Source organism: Puma concolor, chromosome B4 (assembly GCF_028749965.1).
Source record: "Puma concolor isolate L17-30 chromosome B4, mPumCon1.1.hap2, whole genome shotgun sequence".
Lineage (NCBI taxonomy): Eukaryota > Metazoa > Chordata > Mammalia > Carnivora > Felidae > Puma > Puma concolor.
This window is the reverse complement of record NC_141673.1, coordinates 130,779,879-130,798,422: the sequence shown is the minus strand read 5'-3', so window position 1 is coordinate 130,798,422 and position 18,544 is coordinate 130,779,879. Positions and strand designations below refer to the sequence as shown.

Genomic DNA, 18,544 nt, shown 5'->3' with positions numbered 1-18,544 from the left:
CTCTTTATGTACCAGCAACAAGCAAGTGGAATTTAAAATTAAAAACTTAATAGCATTTACATTAACACCAACATTGAGATAGAGACCAAAGCAGATCTAAGTTATGGAGAGATATTCCATGCACATGGGTAGGAAGGCTCAATATGTCAAGAGGTCAATTCTTTCTAACTTGATTTATAGATCAAATGCAATCCTAATCCAAGAATAGAGAGCCCAGAAATAGACCCACACAAAAATAGTCAAGTCCTCTTCCATAAAGGAGCAAAAGGCAACTTAATGGAAAAATAATAGTCTTTTCACCAAATGGTGCTGGAACAGCTGGATATCCACATGCAAAAAAATGAATCTCTACAGCTTTCACAAAAAGTAACTCAAAATAAACATAAACCTGAATATACAAAACTCCTAGAAGATAAAATAGAAAATCTAAGTGACTTTGGTTTTGGTGACGACTTTTCAGATAAAGCATCAAAAGCATGATCCATGAAAGAAAAAACTGATAAGTGGGACTTCATTAAAATTTTAAAAACTTCTGCTCTGCAAAGGACACTGTTCAGAGAATGAAATAATCCAGAAATTGAGAGGCAAATCGTTGCAAAGTATGTATCTGATAATGGACTGATATCCACAATATATAAAAAACTCTTAAAAGTCAACAATAAGAAAACAACTCAATTTTTTTTAATGAACAAAAGATCTGAACAGTCACGTTACCAAAGAAGATATAGAAATGGCCAATGATTATATGAAGAGGTGTTGAACATCATATATAGAAAAGAACTGCAAATTAAGACAACAACAAGATACTACTATACATCTGTTAGAATGGCCAAAATCCAAAACACTGACAACACCAAATGCTACTGAGTATGTGGAGCAAGGGGAACTCATTCATTGTTGGGGGGAAAACAAAACGATACGGTGAGTTTGGAAGACAATTTAGCAGCTCTTTTTTGCTTTTTGTTTTTGTTTGCTTGTTTGGTTTGTATTTTTTCAAAACCTTACCATATGATTCAGCAAGTCATGTTCCTTGGTATTTTCTCAAATGAGTTGAAAATTTACCATTCACACAAAAATCTGCACGCAAATGTTTATAGCAGCTTTATTCAACATTGCCAAAACTTGGAGGCAAACAAGATGTCCTTCACCGAGGGAATGGATAAATAGACTGTGGTACGTCCAGACAATGGAATATTAGTCAGCGATGAAAAACTCATGAGCTATCAAGCCATGAAAAGACATGGAGGAAATGTAACTGTATGTTGCCAATCTGAAAGACTGAAAGACTGAAAACTGAAAGAAGCCAGTCTGAAAAAGCTTCACGGTGAGTGATTCCAAACATGCAACAGTCTTGGAAAGGCAAAACTATGGAGAGAACAATACCAGTTGTTTCCAGGGACCAGAAGGTGGGAGGGAGGGAGGAAGAGGTGGAACACAAGGGATTCTTAGGACAGTGAAACTATGATACTGTAACGGTGGATACATGCCATCATACATTTGTCAAAACCCACAGAATATACAACACAAAGTGTGAGCCCGACTGTACATTTGGACTTCAGATAATCATAATGTATCAATATTGGCTCATCAGTTCTGGCAAATGCACTCTACCAATGCAGGATGTTAATAATGGGGGGAAACCAGGTGGGGAAGAGAAGGTATCTAGGAATTGTGTGCTTTCCGCTCATTTTTCTGTAAACCTAAAACTGCTCCAAGAAAGAATGTCTCATATATATATATATATATATATATATATATATAGAGAGAGAGAGAGAGAGAGAGAGAGAGAGAGTTTTGTTTTTTTTTAAGTAAATTACACTTAACATGGAGTCTTGACTGCAGATCAAAAAAAGAATGTCATATATTTATAAGTATATATATAAATATAATAAACAATATAATATATACATATAAATAAATATAATAAATATAAATATATACATATAAATACATATAAATATAACAAATACATAAATATAAATATATATCACATGTATTTATGTATATTATATACTTTTATATAAAGGTCATAAAATATTGTCCAAATATAGTTTTATGTATATGTCATGTATATTTATATATATAAAATATAGTTTTGTTTTGTCCGTTTAAGTAAACTACACCCAACATGGAGTCCTGACTGCCAGATCGAGTCACATGCTCTACTTCATGAACCAGCCAGGCGCCCCGGTCTATTATTTGCAAAAAAGAAAGAGAAAGAAAAGAGAGGATATTTAAAAAGCCAAGTCCATGAGGAAAGAGCTGTAGTGACAGAAGGGGTGTCTACACGTGTGTGTGGATTCATGGGAGCTCATTTCATCACGCACTTAAGATCTATACGTTCAACGGCAAGTAAATTTTCCCTCGGTAAAAAAATCAACTCTATATTATTACCTGTTCTTAATTTGGCTGATACAACACTGAAGAGTTTAAAGGAAGCAGGACTCAGCTGTACGTAAGTGTTGTTGACCTTGGAAAGATGCTGCTGTGTCATGAAGAGGTGGAGAATGGCTCTCTCAAATGCATTTCCTTGCGCAGCTAGCCTTTCAGATTAGCTAATATGTAGAGGGAACAATCCTAGCTCCATATTCCATTCTTCCATGGCTTTTTTTTTTTTTTTGATGCCTGATTATATCTTTTCTTTCAGATTTAGTCAGAGGGGAAATGCCACCTGAGGTCTGAGCGCACATGTGACAGAAATCCTGGGAGAGAAGCACCGTCGTGAACTTGTTCTTGAAGGAATTGAGGGGTCTGCATAGGCCGAGAAATTGGGATTCGTGGCAGCAGGAGTGGCCATGATCCAGGGATGAGTGCTAGCGAGCAAGAAAGAGGCAGAGCTGACCAGACTCCACAAGAGGAGGGTTGTATTTAGGATCCATGAGAAATAAGTACTTAAACATAAGAATGAGAAATTGGGGGCTGGTCACATAATCTTGGAATAATTGGGAGGAGATGCATTTATCTTTCTCCCATACTCAGGAGTCGAGTGGCCTGGATTTGTTTCAGGGGCTGTAACAATTCATTTTAGATCGGCCGGGCCATGGCACCCAGTCGTTTGTTCCAGCACCAGTTTAGAGGTGGTTTGTTCCGTGAGACTAGCATTTAAGTCAGCAGAGTTTTGAGTAAAGCAGGTACCCTCTGTAATGTTTGGGCCTCATCCAATCAGATGAGGGCCTTAAGAGAGACTGGCTGAGGTTCCCCAAATTCTGCCTCCAGGCTGCCTTTGCATCGACCGCAGCATCAGCTCTTCCCGGGGTCCAGCCTGTTGGCCTGTCTGCAGCTTTTGGACTTGCCAGCCTCCATGAGCCATTTCCTGAAAATAAATCTCTCTGTGTATTTATTTAGGCTGCTGTTCTGCTTCTTTGGAGAACCGCTCTGGCCAATACAATGGCTAATAGTCCAGTTCCAGCTCTGAATTCCTCTTGCCTCCTTGCCCTCAACCCAAATCGGCTTCCGGCTCATTCTTAATGTGTGGAAAAATAGGCAGTTTATGTTAAGGCGTTGTTGACGTGAAGTGGATAGGGCATCGTAGTGCCTCTTAAACAACGATAATGCCTTCAGGCCAAAAGAGAGGAGTGCTAAAAGGTTAGCGGCCTGTACCATACATATGCATCAGTTATCTGTACACAGGTATGTGTTTTTACTAATTTGGGTTTTGGTTGGAGTCGCTTTCTGGAGGTCAGTCTCTGCCAGCTGTGGATGGTCGGCGCTTGCAACGGCAGGCTAAGTCTTCACAGTCTGGTAATAGATTTTCTCAGTCCACGGGTGGTACGTTAAGAACCCAGGTCCCCTAGTTCCAGACGCAGTCTGCTGCTGTCAACCAGACATCTAATGCGGTGATTCCGCCCCCCGCCCCCCCAAACCTGATTGCCCACAAGCCTGCCTGCTTCTTGCAGACACAGCCTTCCCTACCGTCCCTTACAAGGGCCCGGTTTATACAACTGGGATTCTCCCCTGGTTCCTTGTTTGCACTCTAGTAATCTGGCACTTCTGGAAGCATGCCACAAACCAAGACCTATTTGGCTGGGCTCTGATCCCCTGCCCAATGTATGCTGGTTCCTATGCCCCAGGGTGTCTGACGCTGCTCACTCCACTAAGTCTTGTTCAACCTGGATAAACTTCTCTTGAACTTTGATTTCTGGTTCCACTTGACTGTGTGTGTTACCACCCCTCGGTGACCATCAGTGCCGTGTCCTTACTGAGTAAGATCTTCTGAGTGGGTCCAACTTTAACTGGACCCGAGTTTTCCTCGCTGCAGTGGACACTGACATGCGTTTAGGGACCCAGTATTGTTCCTGTGTTGATACATCGTGAGTCTAGTCCCATCGTCTCCAGTTAATTTCCTGGTTTCTTCTGGTTAGCCTTTGGGGGCCCAACATGCTTCACATTTTGGTCTGTAAGGGGTTATAATACAGTAATCCAATCACACCACATGGAAGACAGGCAAATACAGATTCTTAAGTAAGAAAGTGACATGATGAAAATGGTATTTTAGGGAATTTAACCTCTTAGCGTTACTCAGGATAGATTGGAAGAAGGGGAGACTGGCTAACATGTTAACCTATTAATTGAGGAATGTGATGCTTAAGTGGCATAGAGTGGTAGTGAATATAAGAAGAAGTAAAGAATCTAAACACTCTATGCCAATAAAATTTTATTTGCATAAAGATGTTCACTGCCGAATAATTTATAATAGCAAAAACTTGCAATGACCTAAATATCCAACAGCAGGAAATGATTTGGGCAAATTTTGTTATAAACTGCTTCATGAAATGTTACAAAGCTAACTAAATAAATTGTTAAGAAGGTTATTAATCAAAATGGAAAAGTGCATATGATGAAATATTAAAGAAAAAAAGGCAGGATCCTGGAAATGCAGGGTAGAGCCACTGTGGAAAACAATATGGAGGTTCCTCAAAAAATGAAAAATAGAATTACTAGGGCACCTGGGTGGCTCAGTTGGTTGAGCATCTGACTTTGGCGTAGGTCATGATCTCATGGTTCATGAGTTTGAGCCCTCCATCAGGCTCACTGCTGTCAGCACAGAGCCCACTTTAGACTCTCTCTCCCCTTCTCTCTCTCTCTGCCCCTCCCCTGCTCATGCTCTCTCTCTCTCTCAAAAACAAATAAAATATAAAAAAAGAAAAAAAGAAAATTACCATGTGATCCAGCAATTCCACTACTAGGTACTTCGCTTAAGAATCACAAAACACTCATTTGAAAAGGTATTTGTACCTCTATGTTTATTGCATTATTTACAATAGCCAAATTATAGAAGCAGCCCACGCGTCCATCAATAGGTGAATGGATAAAGAAGATGTGGTACGTATACACAATAAATACTACTCAGCTATAAAAAAGAATGAGATCCTGCCATTTGCAGCAGCATGGATGGAGCTAGAAGGTATGATGCTAAGTGAAAGAAGTCAGTCCGAGAAAGACAAATACCATATGATTCCACTCACGTGGAATCTAAGAAACAAAACAAATGAACAACAAAAAAGAGACAAACCAGAGAATGTAGTAGAACAAACTGAGGGTTTCCAGAGGGGAGGTGGGTGGAGGGATGGATGAAAAAAGTGAAGGGGGTTAAGAGCTCCCTTTACGAGGACTGAGTAATGTATAGAATTGTTGAATCAGTCTATTGTACACCTGAAACTAATATAACATTGTATGTTAATTATGCAGGGTATAAAATATGCACACAATTATTACAAAATCTGAATATGCATATAAAATATGTGTAAAAGTTGTATGAAATGGTAACAATGATTGTGGCAGAGGTGGATTTATGTATGCTTTCATTTTCTCTGTTTTCCAAATTTCTATAACATGGTTATATTAATTTTAAAGATTCTGGGATTCCAGCTTCCTACTGAGACTAATTCTTTCTCTGATTTAAATGATTATTTTGACACATTTATTGGTGTTCTCATGTCTCCTACGTCCTGGAATGAGCCTTGAGTGAGGATAAAGCCAGCCACTTTGAAAAAGTCATCGTTTCGTTACCAAAAGCAGGTTTGGCCATTGATGAAAAATAAAAACAAAGAAGCAACAACAACAAAAACATCTTTTTCCAGGCACTTCAAGAAATACCTGTTTACTGGAAATAATTGGATTTATATTGATTTCTAGCATAGCTGGGCTTTCTACCTTGAGGCGGTGCTAACTTAGTTGGTAAGATCATGCACTTTGAAGTAAGGCAGAAATGGGTTCAAATTCTAGGTCCTCTGCTCATAGCTGTGGGACTGTGGGCAAGTTACATAATCGTGCCATGTCTTCGTTTGCTCAGAGGGTGATGTTACGGACCTTTGGAGATGGGAGGGTTGTTGAAGCAAGGCCAAGTTGAGCCATCACTCAACTTTACCAAGTTGCTGCTGAGGGAGAAGGGCCTTGGCCCCTGAATGGATCCTGTAACCCCCACATCCTCCATTCAGGGGAGGTCAGGGCAGGACTGTGCTCAAAAACCTTATGTCTTTTGACACAATGGGCTCTAAAATACCATCTGCATTAATGACTCTCCTGGGACTGTTTGGAAGTCACCATGCTCTAGTGCCCAGATATTCTTAGGCAGCTACAGAATTTATTGAGGATAATAATTTCCAGAGGAGGCTGTGGAGCTGGCACTCTTTGTACACCTTAATGGTGGCAAAGATGAACAGATAAGTGAGTAGTCCACCAATAACCTCTGAATTTATATATAATAGCTCTCTGAACACATCTCCCTGAATGCCCCCTTTGGTGGTATTTATTGCTTTACCACCACCTCTTCCGGCTATTATCCTGAACCTCTGTGAGCCCAGCTACTGGTCAAATCTATGTCGTAGCTCAGGCTGCTCAGCCTACAGGACACCCTCTAGCATCACAAGGGACATTATAATAAAGGCCATAGTCAATAACTACCAAATAGCAAGGTGAATGATTCAGATGGGAGATGTCCTGCCTGTCCTTCTACTGCCCTCCTCATCTGTCCTTGTCATAGAGTCTGGACCCCTTTGTAATGACAAAGTTCATAACTCTGGTTGCCTCCCATATTCAGTTCCCCTATTTATACATTTCTACCTCCAATTTTAGCACCTGTTCTCTATTCCATACTCTGAAAGATTCATCCCAGCAATCGTACATGGGCCCCCAAAGAAGTGATTAGTGAGGATGATGTAGAACAGTTCAAGAACTTTTCCAAGAATAGTTTCAACTTTGGCCCAGTAGGAAGGGCTCAGATTGAAGGATGCTCAAAGGATATTCCTACACACCCCAGAGAGCAACTCCATTTCCATCAAGAATACCCAGATGGGAAACTCTGGGCCTATCCTGTTTGATAGGAGGGACCTTTTGGAAGAGATTAACCTGACTTTGTGTCCTTAAACTGGCCAGGCACCCCTAACACACGAGTCCAATTCTCAATGTAAATGAATTCCTACTCTGACGCATTGTGCACAGCTTAGAATGCCAAATATTATTTCATGATTGCAGTCTGCTTGAGGAAAATATTTCTAATGCCTTTGGCTCTTGATCCCTTGCCCTACCTCCTGTTTATAGGCATATACTTGTCCCTCTGATCTCATGCTTGGCTTATGGGCATGAACTTCTTGTTTCTCTTTACAACAACTTTCACTTACCCTTAGGATTACCTCTGCTTCTACCTCTCTGAGTCAACACTTTTGCCTGGCTCAGTCCTCCCCCCATAACACCTGACATTACCGTCTCATGGCAGGTATTTTCACCCTAGCCCTGTTAATAGGAACCGCACATAAGAAATTAACATATCAGTCTACCGCCCTACTGTAAGGACTATAGTTTTATAGCCATTTTCACCCCTTTTACCCTGCAAAGCCCCAATCTAGTAACCCTCAGGGGCAAGGTTTATAGAGAGCAGAGTCAGAAACCAGTCAAGTGTGAACACTTTAAGACAGAGTACAGCAAAAAGAAGTGTGAAGAGCAACTAGGAAGCTGTAAATAATATATTCATCTGACTGTCTTGCTCATGGACTCTGATCTCTGCACTTTGTTACCTATGTTACTTCTCTATCTGCCCCTGACTCTAACCTGTTTCCTCTTGGCTGGATCCATGAATTTGCTGGATCCGTGAATAAGCTCTTGGCTTACCTCTTCTACTTAACATTCCGCCTGTCCTCCACCCTGCCTGCCCAGTGTGGAATGATTAGGTTCTCCTCCGCCAGCTGCTACACTTTTCATTGTTTTGGGGTCTAGTGCTAATTGAGCACCTCACCAGAACTGACCAGAAGCAATGCTCCTGAGCACCCCAAATCCATCCCATGGACAACAGATACCTTTGAATAGGATTAATACCCCCTAGAGGGAATTTAGAAGACAGGTGGTTAAGTGATAGGGAGAGGGGATGAGGAAGTGGGAAAGGGTAAAAATGCCAGGGAAGAGCTATGGAGGGAGAGGAAGAATAGTAGGGCTGTTCAAGTAACATTTGGGGGATAAAACATTTGAAAGAATGAAGACAAATGGGGGTGCCTGGGTGGCTCAGTTGCTTAAGCGTCCAACTCTTGATTTCAGTTCAGGTCATGATCTCATCATTTGTGGGATGGAGCCCTGTGTTAGCCTCTGTGCTGACAGCATGGAGCCTGCTTGGGGTTCTCTCTCTCTCTCTCTCTCTCTCTCTCTCTCTCTCTCTCTCTGCCCCTGTCCGCTTGTGTTCTCTCTCTCAAAATAAATACATAAACTTGAATTCCATGAGAACAAAAGTAAAGTGTGTAGAGGTGAGAGCCAAATACAGGAAAAGAAAATAGGTGTGATAGAGAGGAGGTACATGGCAGGAGTGAGGGCTGTGATGGTGAGATACAGGACCATTCCAAGGTGAAATGATAAGAGTGGGCAACTAAAACACCTAGCAGAGGACTCCCATTAAAGGGCACTGTCATAGTTCTTCTCTTCAAGAAAGGGATATTCTAAAGTTAGTTTTTTTTAGTAATCTCTATACCCAACGTGGGGCTCGAACTCATGACCCCAAGATCAAGAGCCACATGCTCTTCCAACAGAACCAGGCAGGCACCCCAAGAAAGGGATATTCTAAAAGATGGTTTAAATAAGTACAAAAATAACTACAACAAGGCGGACTATTAGCCACAAGTACAAATAAAGGGTATGAGGATCCAGAAAAAAGGATGCCATGACAGTCAACACTTAGTGCTATGCCTTGTATGGAGTACGTACTCAACAGAACCGTTTCAGGAGAAAAGCTGACATTGGAAAGGGTACACATGTGCTTTTCAAATTGCATAGCTGATATTTAATTCTTTACTAGTGATTCTCAACATTGGATACATGTAAGAATCCCTTGGGAAACTCTTAGAATGAGCAATGTCTGGACCCCACCTTCAGAGATTCTGATGTAATGGGTCTGGGGTCAAGCCTGGGCATTAGTGTTTTTCTGAAGCTTCCAGATGATTCTAATGAGCAGCCAGGATTGAGAAACCTCTAGTATTTGTGTATGTATTTTTCTTTTGAAAGGTTGAGAGGCATAGTATCCAAGGGGAGAAACACAAATTTGGGAAATAGGAAGTGCAGATTCTAGATTTAGCATGAGTGCCCATTTATACATCTTGGACAATGTCATCAATACAGTAACAACTCGTATATAAACTCAGGGTAATACATCGTTTCTGTCCCTTGTTTCTCTCAGGAATTTGGAAAATTAAACATGGGGACTTTTTAGTAGGAAGTTACTAAGTAAATACATTTAATCACTACATTTTATCCAGGGAGATGGGCTAAATGGGTGAGAGGCATTAAGGAGGTGAGCATTGGGTGTTATATGTAAGTAATGAATCACTAAATAATTTCTATTCCTGAAATCAGTGTGATACTATATGTTAACTAACTTGTATTTAAATTTGAATAAATAAATAGAAATTAAAAATGAGATATAATTGACAAATAACATCAGTTTCAGGAGTATGTTACTTTGGATAACAAAAACCTATTATGATTAAGAGTCTATTCATCATAATAAATTTATGCATTTTGACATCCATCATCTCATTTGTTTCTCTCCAAATCTTTGCCAGTGAAGTATTATTTTTATTTTGCAACTGACTGACCTACAGGCACACCTCCTTATGTGACAAAGCCATTTTCGATTTTTCTTTCTTCAGTCTTAAGTATCTTTTTAAGTCATTGTTGACACTGTATATTTTATGATGAGTCAGTAGTATTGGTTTTAATGTAAAGAGTAAAAACCTCTGGCCCTGTGTTCGATCAATTGCCTAACTGGCAGGAGGACGAAACAGAAATAAATATATTGAGGAAGATCACTAAGAATCAGGAGGAATTGGCATTTGCTACTGGCCATCGCTAAACGAATTAATAAGACATAACGAACAGTAGCGAACAAGACACTATTCAGATTTTAGCATCATAACTGCTAAACAAATGTTGAAAGAATGAATAAGCGAATAGATGCATTTTCAGATAGTTACGGAGGGGTGCCTCAATAAGTTAAGTATTTGACTCTTGATTTCAGCTCAGGTCATGATTTCACAGTTTGTGAGTTCAAGCCCCACATTGGGCACTGCGTTGGCAGTGAGGAGCCTGTTTGGGATTCTCTCTCTCCTTCTCTTTCTGCCCCTACCTTACTCTCTCTCTCTCTTTCAAAAAAAAAATAAAATATTTACGAAAATGACCATAATGGTAACGTAAAAGCATTGAGTACTTACATATGCCTGGCCCTGTTTTTAGCCTTTAATTCTTTTGAACCAACACACCAATTCTTTCAGGTAGGTGTTACTATTATTCCCCATTTTCCAGATGAAGGAATTGAAGTCCAGAAGGATTAAGTAATTAAAGTACTGAGCCTCTGTTCCCTAGTCCACTAGCAGCACAGTAACAAGGTCCTTAGTTACTGAATTTCACAGTGCACTTAGCTGACCCCGCTCTTCCTTGAGTAAGCCAGGCCCAAGTCCATTGTATCTGTCTTTTCTGTTTGTGATGCCACCTGCTGGAGAGGCGACCTGCTCTTGTTACCTTGCCCGACCACTATCTCTTCCAGCCACTTCTAGTAGTGACTTCCTGTTCTGAAGTCTGTTGGCACCGTTTGCCAGGGTATCCCCCTTGGCCTTAACCGGGGACAGAAATAGGCGGCGACAGGGCTGATGATTCCATACATGACATGGAGACTCCGGCCCAGGACGTGGCTTCCAGTCTTGATTCTGCCGTGGCTCCCATCTCTGCTATCTTACCCTTGTCAGCCACAGCAGAACCCTGTGCGTCCGCTGCCCAGCCATTCTGCAGTTTATGGACTCTGTGGAAGCCATCAATTCTGAGGTTCACCATTACAAGAAATTTACCACTAAGAAAAAGAAACACACCCAATTTTAATGGCATGGTGTCAGCAACTGAAAGGTGATGCGTCCCTGTTTCAGAGAAGTTAAAATGTGTATATATATTAAAAAAAGAGCATCTTAAAATTGATGAAATACAGCATATAAATGTGTCTTGGTAGATTTTTCTAACACTTGGGGGCTGTTTGTAGCCAGCTTTTCTCGTGACCACTGCCATTGCCAACTCGCAATGTTTGTCCCTCCTTTTGGGTGCTGTGGACTGTAGCAGCTATTGTCACAAATAGGGCCTTCCTCCAAATACTGGTGAAGTGTGTATACTTTTGGGTGTGGTGATTCAGACAAGAGAAAAGAATGGTAGTGAATGTTAAGTGCGGTCGGAGTGTGGAATATATCAGATGATAGGGAGTTTAGGGAGGTTCTAGAAGTGTCTCTTCTACCTTTTCATGATATGTAATATTTCCATCCTCCCCCCCGCCCCCGCCTCCAGAAATTTCTTCCTGCCCCTTTGTATTCAATTGTCAGCCCAAACCCCAGCTCCTGGCAATCACTGATCTGCTTTCTATCACTATTGTTTTAACTGTTTAAGAATTCATGTGCATGGGCACCTGGGTGGCTCAGTCTGTTAAGCGTCCAACTTCAGCTCAGGTCATGATCTCACAGTTGGTGACTTTGAGCCCCGCATCCAGCTCTGTGTTGACAGCTCAGAGCCTGGAGTCAGAGCCTGGAGCCTGCTTCCGATTCTGTGTCTCCCTCTCTCTCTGCCCCTCCCACACTCATGCTCTGTCTCTCTCCCTCTCAAAAATAAGTAAACATTAAAAAAATTTGTTTTAAATTCATGTGGATGGAATCATGCAGTATTATGGTATTTTGTGTCCAGGATATTTCACCTAGCCCAATGTTTTATAACTTCTGCATGTTGTTGCTTGTCTTAGCTATTTGTTCCTTTTTTATTGCAGAATAGTACTCCTTTGAATGGATTGTACAAAAATGTATTTATCCGTTTATTAGTTGGTATACATTTGGGTTCTTTCTCCAACCGAATGGGGAACCATTCAGTCTTTCACCATTTAATATGATATTAGCTGTAGTTTTTTTGTAAGTGCTCTTTTTCCAAGTTTGCTGTCTTTTGGCTTTGGGTGTTGGATTTTGTCAAATGCTTTTTTTCTCTTTGTCAATTAAGTCACAGGCTTTTTCTTCTTTAGCCGATTGGTATGGTGGATTACATTGATTGATTCCTGGATGTTGAAACACAGCCTTGCATAGCACTTCATTAAGGTACGTGATTCTGTTTACACATTGTTGAGTTCCATTTACCAACATTTTGTTAAGGAATTTTGTGTCTGAAGTTTATGAGAGATACTGATTTATTATTTTCTTTTTCTGTACTGTCTTTGGTTTTGGTATCAGGGGAATGCCGGCCTCATAAAATGAGGTGGGAAGCATTCATTCCTTTTCCATTTCTGGCAGAAACTGTCCCAAATTTGTGATAATGCTTCTTTAAATATTTGGTAACTTCTCCAGTGAATCTATCAAGGCCTGCAGATTTCTGCATTTTTATGTCTTGTGTTTTCATTTTCATTCAGTTTGAAATACTTTAAAAAATTTTTTTTTATGTTTTCATTTTATTTTTGAGAGAGAGACAGAGGGTGAGTGGGGAGGGGCAGAGAGAGAGGGAGACGTAGAATCTGAAGTGGGTTCCAGGCTCTGAGCTGTCGGCACAGAGCCTGATGCGGTGCTCGAGCTCACAGACTGTGAGATTGTGACCTGAGGCGAAGACGGATGCTTAACCAACTAAGCCTCCCCAGCGCCCCTGAAATACTTTCTGATTTCCCTTGTGATCTCTTCTCTGACTCTATGAGTTATTTATAAGTGTGTTTAATTTCCGGTATTTGGGGATTTTGCTAGTTATTTTTCTGTTACTGATTCCTACTTTAGTTTGTTATCAGAAAATATACATTGTATGGTTTTAATTGTTTTGAATTTATTGAGACATGTTTAATGTCCCAGAATATGATCTGTCTTAGTGCACATTCCAAATGGACTTTAAAAGAGCACGTGTATAGGGGTATCTATCTGGCTATCTTGGTAGAGCGTGTGACTCTTGATCTCAGGGCCATGAGTTCAAGCCTCATGTTGGGTGTAGAGCTCACGTGAAAAATTAAATAAAAGAGCATGTATGCATTCTCAAGTTCAGGCTACAGCATTCTCTGAATTTTGATTGGCTCATGTTAGTTGGGTAATGTTCAAGCCTCTTGTATTCGTACTGATTTTCTGTCCACTTATTCTATCAATTACTGATAGTAATATAGGGAAATCTCTACCTACAATTGTTGACTTGTTTACTTTTCGATTCTAACAGTTTTTGCTTATGTATTTTGATGCTATGTTATTAGATACATGTACATTTAGGATTGTATGTCTTCTCAATACTTCAACATCTTTATCATTATAAAATATCCCTCTTTCTCCTTAATAATATTTCCTATTCCAAAGTTTACTTTGTCTGATGTTAATATAGCCATTCCCAATTTCTTTTTATTAGTGGTGGCATGCATGTATCCTTTCACCTTTAACTTATTTGTGTTTTTATATTTAAACTAGGATTCTTGTGGACATCATATAATTGGGCCTTGGGTTTTTTTTTAAGTCCACCTGATAATCTCTACTTTTCAAGTATGCTGTTTAGGCAATTTATATTTAATGCAATTATTGATGTAAATAGTCTGTTGCCTTCCTTTTACTTATTTATTTTCTTTTCAGATTTTCATTTATATTCTAGGTAGATAACATACAATGCAACATTGGTTTCTGGAGTAGAATTCAGTGATTCATCACTTACATACAGTACCCAGTGCTCATGATAACAAGTGTCCTCCTAATACCCATCACCCACCTAGACCATTCCCCACCTCCCTCCCTCCAGCAACCCTCCGTTTGTTCTCTACCTTTAAGAGTCTCTTGTGGTTTGTTTCCCTCTTTCTTTTTTCTTTTTCTTCCCCCCTCCCATATGTTCATCTGTTTTGTTTCTTAAATTCCGCGTATGAGTGAAATCGTATGGTATTTGTCTTTCTCTGACTGACTTGTTTTGTTTAGCATAATACACTCTAGCTCCATCCATGTCATTGCAAATGGCAAGCATTCATTCTTTTTGGTGGCTGAGTAATATTCCATTATATATATATATACCACATCTTCTTTATCCATTCATCAGTCAATGGACATTTGGGCTCTTTCCATAGTTTGGCCATTGTTGATAATGCTACTGTAAACATTGGGGTGCAGGTACCTCTTTGAATCAGCATTTTTGTATCCATTGGATAAGTACGTAGTAGTGCAATTGCTGGATCGTAGGGTAGCTCTATTTTTAACTTTCTGACAAACTTCCATACTGTTCTCCAGAGTGGCTGCACCAGTTTGCATTCCCACCAACAGAGCTAGAAGGTTCCCCTTTTTCTGCATCCTCGCCAACACTTGCTGTTTATTGTGTTGTTCATTTTAGCCATTCTGACAGGTGGGAGGTGGTATCTCAACATGGTTTTGATTTATATTTTCCTGATGATGAGTTGAGCATCTTTTCATGTGTCTGTTAGCCTTCGGGATGTCTTCTTTGGAAAAATGTCTATTCATGTCTTCTGCCCATTTCTTAACTAGATAATTTATTTTTGGGTGTTGAGTTTGATGAGTTCTTTATAGATTTTGGATACTAATCCTTTATCAGATATGTCATTTGCAAATATCTTCTCCCATTCCGTCAGTTGCCTTATTAGGTTTGTTGATTGTTTCCTTCACTGTGCAGAAGCTTTTTTTATCTTGATGAGGTCCCCGTAGTTCATTTTTGCTTTTGTTTCTCTGTTGCCTTTTTTGTTAGAGATGTTAAAAAATTAGGAAACATCTTTTATATTTTATCCACATGTTCAGCATTTCTGTACTATTCTTAGTTCTTTTGCTTTATTTTTCTTCCATTTGAAGAACTTCAGCATTTCTTGTAGTGCAGGCTTGCTGATAAATCTTTTCAACATTTTTTTTTTGTCGAAAAATAATCTTTAGTTCATTTCCATTTTTAATAGATACTGTTGCTGAGTGTAGAATTCTAGGCTGGCAGTTTTTTCCTTCAATACTTTAAAAATGTTGTTCCTTTGTCTTCTAGCTTGTGTGATTTCTAACAGGAACTCAGCAGTCATTCTTTTCTTTGCTCTTTATGTAATGACTTCTGGGAGGGCAGCTTTAAAATATTCCTTTATCACTGTGTCTCACTTGATTATGTTGGGCTTTGGTGTGGTTTTCTCCTGGGTTCATGAGCTTCTTGGATCTGTGTGATTTCTAGTCTTCGTCAAATTTAGAAACATTCTGCCCATTGTTTCTTGAAATATCCACCCCCCCCCCCCCACCTATGACTTCCTGAGGCCCCAATTACAGATACGCTAGACTGCTTGATATTGTTCTACTGGTCACTCATGCTGTGTATACTTTTTTGTTAATTTAAGATATTGTGTTTTTCATCTCTAGAAGTTCCATTTGGGTCTTGTTTTCTTCCATTTCTCTTTTTATTATGTTTATGTTTTCCTCTGGATTCTTGAGTATCTAGAAGATATTTATAACTGCTGGTTTAGAAGCTCTCCCATTTCATCATCTCTGTCATTTCTAGGTGATCTTATATTGATTGGTTTTTCTCCTGGATATGGATTATGTTTTCTGCATGTCTGGCAATTGTGTTTGGATCTCAGGACGCTGGATTTTTATGCTGTTGGGTGTGGGATTTTGTTGTGTTCCTTCAAAAATACAAGCCTTTGATCTGACGGGCAGTTAAGTTACTTAGAATTAGTGTGATCCTTTTGAGGCTTGCTTTTCTGCTGTGTTAGGGTGAATCAAAGCAGTCTTCAGTCTAGGATAATTTAGGCACACAACTTGGGTGATTCCTTTCTGAAGATTTTATTCTGTGTCTGGAAAATGTCCATTCCGGTGTAGACTCTGGGCATTGCATGGCCCAGTGCTTTATGGTGGTTCTTACTCAGTCTTGGGAGTTTCATCCAAACATATGCAGATCAGGGGCACCTGGGTGGCTCAGTTGGTTAAGCGTCTGGCTGCGGATTAGGTCATGATCTCCTACTCTGTGAGTTTGAGCCCCACATTGGGATTTGGGCTGACGGCTCAGAGCCTGGAGCCTGCTTCGGATTCTGTGTCTCCCTTTCTCTCTGCCCCTCCCCCACTCTCTCTCTCTCTCTCTCTCTCTCTCTCTCTCTCTCTTTCTCTCTCTCTCTCTAAAAGTAAACATTAAAAAAAAATTTTTTTTAATCCAAACATATGCAGATCAGGATTTGATCTGCCAATGATTTGAAGGGTCCCCTCTGCAGATCTCTCGAGCTCTCCCCCTGGACACCTCTCTCGTCTCTGGTGCTCTGCCCCACAAATGTAGCTTCCTCAAGCTGCCAGCACTTTTTCCTGATCTCAGTGAGACAACTCGGCCCTGTTTAGGTTTCCTGTACCTGTGCTGTATCCTGGAAACTGTCTCCAGGTAATAATCCAGGGCTAGGGCTCACCTCATTTGTTTTCCTTCTCTTAGGAATCAGAGCCTGATTGTAGTCTGTTGTCCAATGTCTGAAAAACAGTTTAGTTTACAACTGCTTTTCTAGTTGTTTATGGTGGGACAGCAGTCCCTAGAGCAGTACGTTCTTCAGGCCCAAAGCAACGATCTCCTACACTTTTTCACCATTTTCGTGACCATTATTGGAAACGTCTGTTTCCACGTGATCTTTAAGATAATTATCTCCCATTATGAAACCCTGCTCGGTGAAAATTGTAAGTGAAACATGGAATTTATATATTACCTTTCAAAAGTTGACATTGGCGCTGAATTTACAAAGGCAATAGCGAGTTTGCTGGTGTGTTGGTAGGAATCGAACGAGGTCATTAAATTGCACAGGGAGTCATATTCTACATCCCCATGTGGTCACACACACAGAAGTCAGTTTCACTTAAAAATGTTCTTAAAAAGGGGCACCTGGGTGGCTCCGTTGGTTAAGTGTCTGACTTGATTTCAGCTCAGGTCATGATCTCGCCGTTTGTGGGTTCGAGGCCCGCATCAGGCTCTGTGCTAACAGCTCAGAGCCTGGAGTCTGCTTCAGATTCTGTGTCTCCCTCTCTCTCTCTGCCCCTCCCCCACTCTCACTCTGTCTCTCTCTCTCAAAAATAAATAAAGATTGAAAAAATAAAAAAAAAGAATAACCAATGGTCAAATACAGTTATTCAGATTTGGGTATTCAGATTTGGATATTTGGCAGATGTTTTCTTGCAAATCAACAAAGTGAGCCTGTCGCCTAGAGAAAACAAAGGGCAATATTTGTTGCTAGTGATAAAATATGAGCTTTCAGTAAAAATTAGCATTTTACAATTAGTAAATTGTGTCTGCCACCATGAGCTTAATAGCTTCCCAATAATTAAAAGGCTTTTCTGATGAGATGGAGGGGTGATATTAATGGATGTGGTTTTAAAAATATTGTGTAGTAAAGAGTGTCAACATTTGGAAGATTCACATGAATCAGTGAACTAATATTTTCCAAATGACCAATGCATGATGTTACAAAATTATGCACAACTAAAAGATACACTCAAACTTCAAGATGGGCCAATGGATTTTAATGTAAAGGAGTATGAAAAGTTTATCAATATGGTTTTTGATGAATTCCACACTGCAACTCACTTTTGGAAAACTACCACCTGTTGGGGTGTCTGGGTGGCTCAGTCGGTTAAGCATCTGATTTTGGCTCAGGTCATGACTCGGGGTTCGTGAGCACACTCTGTACACACAGCTCAGAGCCTGGAGCCTGCTTCACATTCTGTGTCTCCCTCTCCCTCTCTCCGCCCCTCCCCTGCTTGTGCTCTCTCTCTCTCTCTCTGTCACAAAAATGGATAAACATTAAAACAAAAAAAAAAAAAAAAGAAAACTACCACTTGTCGTGTTTGGGTGTACCATCAAAGAAGAATGTCCACAATTGTCTGATAAAGACACTCTTCTTGGGGCACCTGGCTGGCTCAGTCAGTAGAGCATGTGTCTCTTGATCCAGAGGTCATGAGTTCAAACCCCACGTTGGGTGTAGAGCTTACTTAAAAAAAATAATAAAGATATTCACGTTTCCACCTACATATCTGTGTGAGAACAGACTTTCTTCATGTAGTTCGAATAAAATAAGATATTATAACAGATTGAATGCAGAAGCAGATATGAGAATCTGGATTTC

At 40.2% G+C, this 18,544-nt stretch overlaps 1 protein-coding gene across 6 annotated transcripts in view; it reads left to right on the top strand.

Annotated features, from left to right (window-relative positions):
* PRPF18 (pre-mRNA processing factor 18) overlaps positions 1–18,544 on the top strand; it is a 102,604-nt gene that overhangs the window by 28,408 nt on the left and 55,652 nt on the right. For 2 of the 6 annotated variants that reach the window (XM_086714908.1, XM_086714910.1), the window contains exon 2: positions 12,512–12,584. The exons of 3 other annotated variants lie outside the window; for them this stretch is intronic. The gene's annotated coding sequence lies outside the window, so the exon portion shown is untranslated. Of the gene's footprint in view, positions 1–11,354; positions 11,371–12,511; positions 12,585–18,544 lie in introns of those variants that run through there. One more of the 6 variants, XM_086714909.1, reaches the window with a different exon arrangement.